Below are 7,636 nucleotides of genomic sequence, written 5' to 3'. Positions count from 1 at the left end.
AAAAAACATAAATTCATGAAAACTTGGCTTATTAGGCAAATCGGGCCTTGCATATTAGGCTGAGAATTGCGTTCTGGCTACTAGGTATGACATATGTCTATATATATATATATATATATATATATATATATATATATATATATATATATATATCGCCAGCAGGATATTGCTGGCGTCAACAACAGCTGGTATTACTTATAACACAAAATAGCCACCAATGATAACAACAGCTGGGTATTACAGTTCACAATACAACACTTAAACAATAGCTGACATTTAACAACGTGAAGTCTTGGTTCCTCAATTGCCACTTTATACAGGATAACAGAACTGGAACCGTTACAGAGGCGATATTATTCCTATTACCCCAGAGTCTCTATTGGCAGTTTGGAAGATCTTGGAAATGGTACAACCATCCAAATTTATCTTACGACTCTCCGAGATACGATTGCTATGGTTACGATTTCCTTGCACTATATCTCTTGGCGATTGGAGAAAGGTTTTCTTTGAGAACCTTTCCTCTTCCCACCTATTCCTGACCTATTCCATTCACCTCTTGACCCATCCCACCTTCTCTAGGAACACCAATCCAATACCCGACCCCTCTAATCTAGCTCTTATTTCCCCCGTGTGGTAATCTCAGTCTCGTTGTTGCGTGATCTGCTTATTTGGGATGATTGTGCTTACTCCCTAGGTTACTTACTTACTAGGTTACTTACTCTCTCTCTCTCTTTAAGTCTCTCTCGGTTTCCTCCTCCCCTAACTTTCTAATTACGTTGTACGTCGGTATATGTACTATGGTCCTCATCCTTCTTGTAAGTACTACCAATACAGAAGGATGGGCTGGGTTTGTAATGCTCTCGTCTATGTCTTTGATATATATATGTATTTACAATTTCCTTGGCAGTCTTTCATATGAAAAGACTCCAGCGAAGTTCAATAATGTGAGCCGGTTTGTAAGGCAGGATTTAGTTTTAACAAAACCATGCTGCGTTGATTTTACCAGATTGTTTAAGGCGAGATGATAAGTGATTCCCTCCCTGAGGACTCTCTCCATGAGCTTGCAGATATGCGAAGTTGATCGAACAGTAGTTTTCTGGTGAGCTATTTCTATCTTTTTTTGTATTTTGTTTAATAAGTTTAACATTTGCAAATATCCTATGTAGAGGAAACTATTAATTAGTTCAGAGATTTTCTGATAGGGAGTTTCAGTGGTAGACAGAGTTCATATGAGAGTTCTCATACGACTTTGGAATGAATTCCCTTCACACCTGGGGTTTTGAATCTTTGAGTTTGCTTAATGCTTCTCCTGAATATATCGCACTATATGAGAATATCCGATAATTCATCCCTATTCCATTCTTCAACACTTGTGTGTTTACCTCGTATAGAATTTTCTATCTGACGCTCTCTTTTATAAATTTCCTTTCGAGAGTTTTTTTTACAAATGTCCTTTCAATATGCCTCTTGCAGATGCTCTTTAAATATGCCTTTTGCAGCTAGCTCTTGTGGATGCTTTTGTCAGCTGTTTATTAAAGGTACCTCTGTAAGGTATCTTGAGTTATACCTTCCCATTTGCCCAATTTCTGAAGCAGCTTGTAATTTTATTTAAACCACTTCAAATTTACTATAAAATTTGTGTAGATTCCATCCCATTATAGAGTTTGAAATAATGACGTTGTTGATCGATTGGCCACTGAGGTTTTCGGGAAGAAAAATACAGACTGTCAATATGAACTGTCTAATGTCATTTTTAGAAATCAATATTAAAATGATTACATTAAATTTTGAAAAAAATAGAAATATGAAATTACTCAAAATCCTAAAGTTGCATTATTAAAAGCTGTGACAAGTTATGCAGAACAGATATTTGTATTGTCAGCACAGTTCTGCAAATTATCCATGAGTAAAGACACATCTGACATGTTAATGAGGGTGAGTCACTACCAAGCTTTTCGACCAATGAATTTTGTGACGAACCGTTAAAATAGTCACTAGAACCCTATATGAAACATTATATATATATATATATATATATATATATATATATATATATATATATATATATATATATATATATATATATATGTATGTATATTTTGGTAGCAGTCTTTCCTGTAGACATATATTATTAAATATGACCGGAAAAGTAAGATTAATAATTCTAACACGAATTTTTTCAATATTTCTTATGATTCTTTTCACTGTCGATGATAATTGAAAAATTAGTTCTCCAAAATTCATTTTTATTTCTAGTCTGACGCGACACTTGAACGCGTTTCGTAATAACTTATTACATTTTCAAAGACTTTAGTTAAAACACACACAACTATAACCTGCAAACACTAAACAGATTTCTTACTATCGTAAAAAGTGACTGGATGCTGAAATTCGTCTCTGTAGCGTTAATGTGAGAAAAAATATGTTTAAGCTATCAGAGATTAGGGTGAAAACTGGGTGTGTTTAGCTGTAATGCTCATAATGCTCTAATTTGAGTAAGATGCAACCCGGAGGTTGTTCTCATAATCCACGCTGAGCCATATTAGCCTCATACCACCAGGTGTTTTTCTTCTCTACACGTCCTAATGATAACGATGGACTTCTCTCAAGGTGTATATCTTATCCACATCACTTGAGGCTGAGGACGGACTCCACACTAAATGTGTAGATCTCCACTACACCACCATAGTCAGACGATAGACTTCTCTACCTTCTCAAGGAATGTAAGTCTGCTATACCTACTGATGATGATAAACTTCTATTCCATTTAGTTTGTATGTCTCCTACACCTACTGAGGCAGACAACAGACTTCTTCCCACAATGCGTCTGCTGTTGTCACTCCACCTAATTCTCAGGGAGATGTAGATTGCGTCTTGGTTTGGAAAAGCTTAAGGCCGCCTGAGAAGATCACCTTAATATATGCTGATGCTGAGTCAGAAAACTAAGTGAAAGGCCATTTACCTTCCAGTTAAGAATCAAAGGCTTCGACTTGATGGCTTATCCCAAGGGAAACTTAAAAATGATTTCTCATATTTATTTTGCTACTTATATTTCACTGACATTCTTTAATATCTTAAGATCTATTAAATATAATTTATCTTCACAAAAATTGGAGTCTCAAAAGGCTTGGTATTTACAAAATTATCAGTTCATCTGAAGAGAAACTCTGAAGAGAATTCAGATTCTAAAGAGAAGAGAAACACAGAGGAGAAGAATCTGAAGAGAGACACAGACATACCTGAGATATGATATGGAGTCCCGGTAATAAATATTTCTTCAGCGTGTCATCTAGTTTAGGACCATTAAATATCGTATATTGAGTAAAACCGTCAGTGGACCGAAATTCAGGGCTTCAGCTTAGAGATAAGGGTTGAGTAATTCTGTCACTGTCTCACCTGTGTTAGTTACAAAGATGTTAGTCCAAGAAGCAAAATAGTGGCCCTCGTGATCTCCCAAGTGGATTTTGGGGGTGGGCGGGGGGGGCGGGGGAGGGGGGATTCTCCTGCCAGCTAAAACAATTTTCATTTATCACGCCACTTGCAATATCGACATTTATTACGATACTACAAATGTCTACACAAGTAGATATGAAGAAAAATTCTGATGATTGTGTTAATGATTTTCATTGCAGAAGGAAAATTTTCGTTGCAGACGGTAACACGAAATTTGTACACAAGCCTCCCTAGTCTTGAGCCAAATTGCACAGGACTTTTCAGTTAACTCGCTGGTGTTTAGAGTTTGTCATGATGAGGAAGCTTGTTAAATATCTAAATTAATAAATGATGAGTTTCCTAAATATATTTTAATGTTTAGGAATGATGGGATCATCATGACTTGGATAAGCATAAAGACGCCGGAGATCACCTTACAATATGCTGATGATGAGTCAGAAAACTAGTGAATGGCCATTTTCCTACCCGTTAAGAATCAAAAGGTTCGACTTGATGGCTTATCCCAAGGGAAACTTAAAAATGACTTCTCATATTTATTTTGCTTCTTATATTTCACTGACATTCATGAATATTTTAAGATCTATTAATACAATTTATATTCACAAAAACTGGAGTCTCAAGAGGCTTGGTATTAACAAAATTATCAGTTCATGTGAAGAGAAACTCTGAAGAGAATTCAGAGTCTAAAGAGAAGAGAGTTCAGAATCTGAAGAGAAGTGAAACAGAAGAGAAGACTCTAAAGAGAGACAGAGACATACCTGAGATGTGATATGTATTCCCGGTAATAATTATTTCTTCAGCGTGTCATCTAGTTTAAGACCAATAAATATCGTCTATTGAGTAAGATAGTGAGTGGACCGAAATTCCCTGCTTCAGCTTAGAGATAAGGGTTGAGGAATTCTGTCACTGTCTCCCCAGTGTTAGTTAAAATGGTGTTAGTCCTAGAATAAAAATAGTGGCCCTCGTGATCGTCCGGGTGGATTATGGGGGGGGGGGGGTGTTCTCCTGATGGCTAAAACAATTGGCATTTATGACGCCACTTGTAATATCAGCATTTAATCCGATACTACAAATGTCTACAAAAGTAAATATGAAGACAAATTCTGACTATTATGTTAATGATTTTCATTGCAGAAGGAAAATTTTCGTTGTAGAAGGAAAGACGAAATTTGTATAAATATGTACACAAGCTTCCCTATTCATGAACCGAATTACACAGAACTTATCAGTTAATCCGATGGTGTTTAGTGTTTGTGTCATGATCAGGAAGCTTGTTAAATATCTAAATTAATAAATGATGGGTTTCCTAATTATATTTTAATGTTTAGCAATGATGGGATCATCATCTTATCTGTTTAATAGATTTCTTACTAATTTGAAAAAAAATATCATTACTACCTCTACGTGTCATTTTGATGCAGGAACAACAGTTTGTAGCCTTTCTAATACGGTGCCTCAGACTTCTTTACATAAAATGGTGGCTGGCACTTTTTTTATCAAATCTGCACATTAGAACATGTCTAATATGAGGTGGTTTGTCCGTCGTGCGTGATGAGGCGTGTGTTTGTGGTCTCTCAACCTATCCTGACATTCAAGGTCATAGATCTTCAGTATGATTTTGGACGCTCTAATTTTTTTTTTTTTTACCATTTGTTTTTAAATTTATGTGGTGACGTCTTGCTATCAGTTTGATTTGACAGTTTGATAATTTTTGAGTCAATGTAAAAAAAAATGCTCCAGTAATAATCATTTGAAACTATACAAATTTGTAAATAAAGATGATTCAGCTATTCAAATCACCTGTGCACCTTCAGCTGAGAAAAAAAGTCCACTTTTTTTCTCATCTGAAGGTGCACAGGTGATTTGAATAGCTGAATCATCTTTATTTACAAATTTGTAAAGTTTCAAATGATTATTACTGGAGTATTTTTTTAATTACATCGACTCAAAAATTATCAAACTGTCAAATAAAGAATAACTATTGAGGCAAGGTATAGTTATCTTTCCACGTATTGCAAAGACGTGCTTTGAACTTTGCTACACTAAAGAACATTTTCCTTTTCAAGTTCATTTGGGCAACTTTAGGAAAGAAATATGATGGAATGTTATATTAACTTCGTTTCCGCTTCCCTTGTTTCTGCGTGTGACAGGAAAGGGAACCTTTTCGACCTAACAACCATGTTACAGTTATTGATTTTTGTAACTTCAAGAACACTCGATACAAAACAGCGAAATATTGCAAGTTTAAAGATTGATGAAGCAAATTCCTTCTGGCGACTTTGAAATTCTATGAAAATAGTCAATTATCTTTGGTAATAATTAATAATTATTTTTAATAATTATCTTTAAAATTAATAATTAATTGCCTTAAATATCTTTGATAATAAAAAATAATGAATTCTCTTAATTTTCTTTGACAATAATTAAATGATGTATTCTTTTAATTTTCTTTGATAACAATTAAGTAATTAATAATCTCTGATAATAATTAATTAAATAGCTATCTCTGATAATAATTATTATCATTTGATAATAATTATTATCATTTGATAGTAATTATTATCATTTGATAGTAATTATTATCATTTGATAAAAATATTTATCATTTGATAATAATTTTTATCATTTGATAAAAACGATTATCCCTCGTTTTATTCAAGTATTCAAACAGTCCTAGCAAGGACAGAGTCCACGGTGGTGTAGCGCTCCGTACTTCATATCGCGACGTCGTCTGCCTCCGAGCCCTGACCAGGAATGATTGACTTGGCATAAGTCCTTAAATGTTCGGTTCTGTTCACTCAACGGTAAATGGGGATCTGGATATAACCCAGTATCGACACCTTCCAGCACCCTGCACGACACCTTCCAGCACCCTGCACGACACCTTCTAGCACCTTACATGACACCTTCCAGCACCCTACACAACACCTTCCAGCACCCTGCACGACACCTTCCAGCACCCTACATGACTCCTTCCAGCACCCTACACGACACCTTCCAGCACCCTGCACGATACCTTCCAACACACTACACGACACCTTCCAGCACCCTACACGACACCTTCCAGCACCCTACACGACACCTTCCAGTACCCTACACAACACCTTCCAGCACCCTGCACGACACCTTCCAGCACCCTACATGACTCCTTCCAGCACCCTACACGACACCTTCCAGCACCCTGCACGATACCTTCCAACACACTACACGACACCTTCCAGCACCCTACACAACACCTTCCAGCACCCTACACGACACCTTCCAGCACCCTGCACGACACCTTCCAGCACCCTACACGACACCTTTCAGCCCCCTGCACGACACCTTCCAGCACCCTACACGACACCTTTCAGCACCCTACACAACACCTTCCAGCACCCTGCACGACACCTTCCAGCACCCTACATGACTTCTTCCAGCACCCTACACAACACCTTTCAGCACCCTACACAACACCTTCCAGCACCCTGCACGACACCTTCCAGCACCCTACATGACTCCTTCCAGCACCCTACACGACACCTTCCAGCACCCTACACGACACCTTCCAGCACCCTACACGACACCATCAAGCACCCTACACGACACCTTCCAGCACCCTACACGACACCTTCCAGCACCCTACACGACACCTTCCAGTACCCTACACAACACCTTCCAGCACCCTACACGACACCTTCCAGCACCCTACACGACACCTTTCATCCCCCTACACGACACCTTTCCAGCACCCTACACGACACCTTCCAGCACCCTTCACGACACCTTCCAGCACCTTACACGACACCTTCCAGCCCCCTACACGACACCTTTCCAGCACCCTATACGACACCTTCCAGCACCCTACACGACACCTTCCAGCACGACAATACCATTCACGACACATACATTCCAGTTCCAGAAGCCTCGTCTCTGTATCTGCATATGCCAATATTCAACCTTGACACGCATATATTCCAACTCTGGCCACGGGATAACATGAGTAATAATGATGATTACATGTGATGATGGGGTCGTTTACCCGACCATTAGCGTCACGGAGGGGAGGACGAAACTGGTCCTGGACGTGTCTTCACTCTCCTGGACGTGTCTATACTCCGTTGGACGTGTCTTCACTCTCCTGGACGTGTCTTCACTCTCCTGGACGTGTCTTCACTCTCCTGGACGTGTCTTCACTCTGTTG

Source organism: Procambarus clarkii, chromosome 74, assembly GCF_040958095.1.
Source record: "Procambarus clarkii isolate CNS0578487 chromosome 74, FALCON_Pclarkii_2.0, whole genome shotgun sequence".
Taxonomy (NCBI): Eukaryota; Metazoa; Arthropoda; class Malacostraca; order Decapoda; family Cambaridae; genus Procambarus; species Procambarus clarkii.
The sequence above is the reverse complement of the archived record's forward strand: the minus strand, read 5'-3'. Positions refer to the sequence as shown.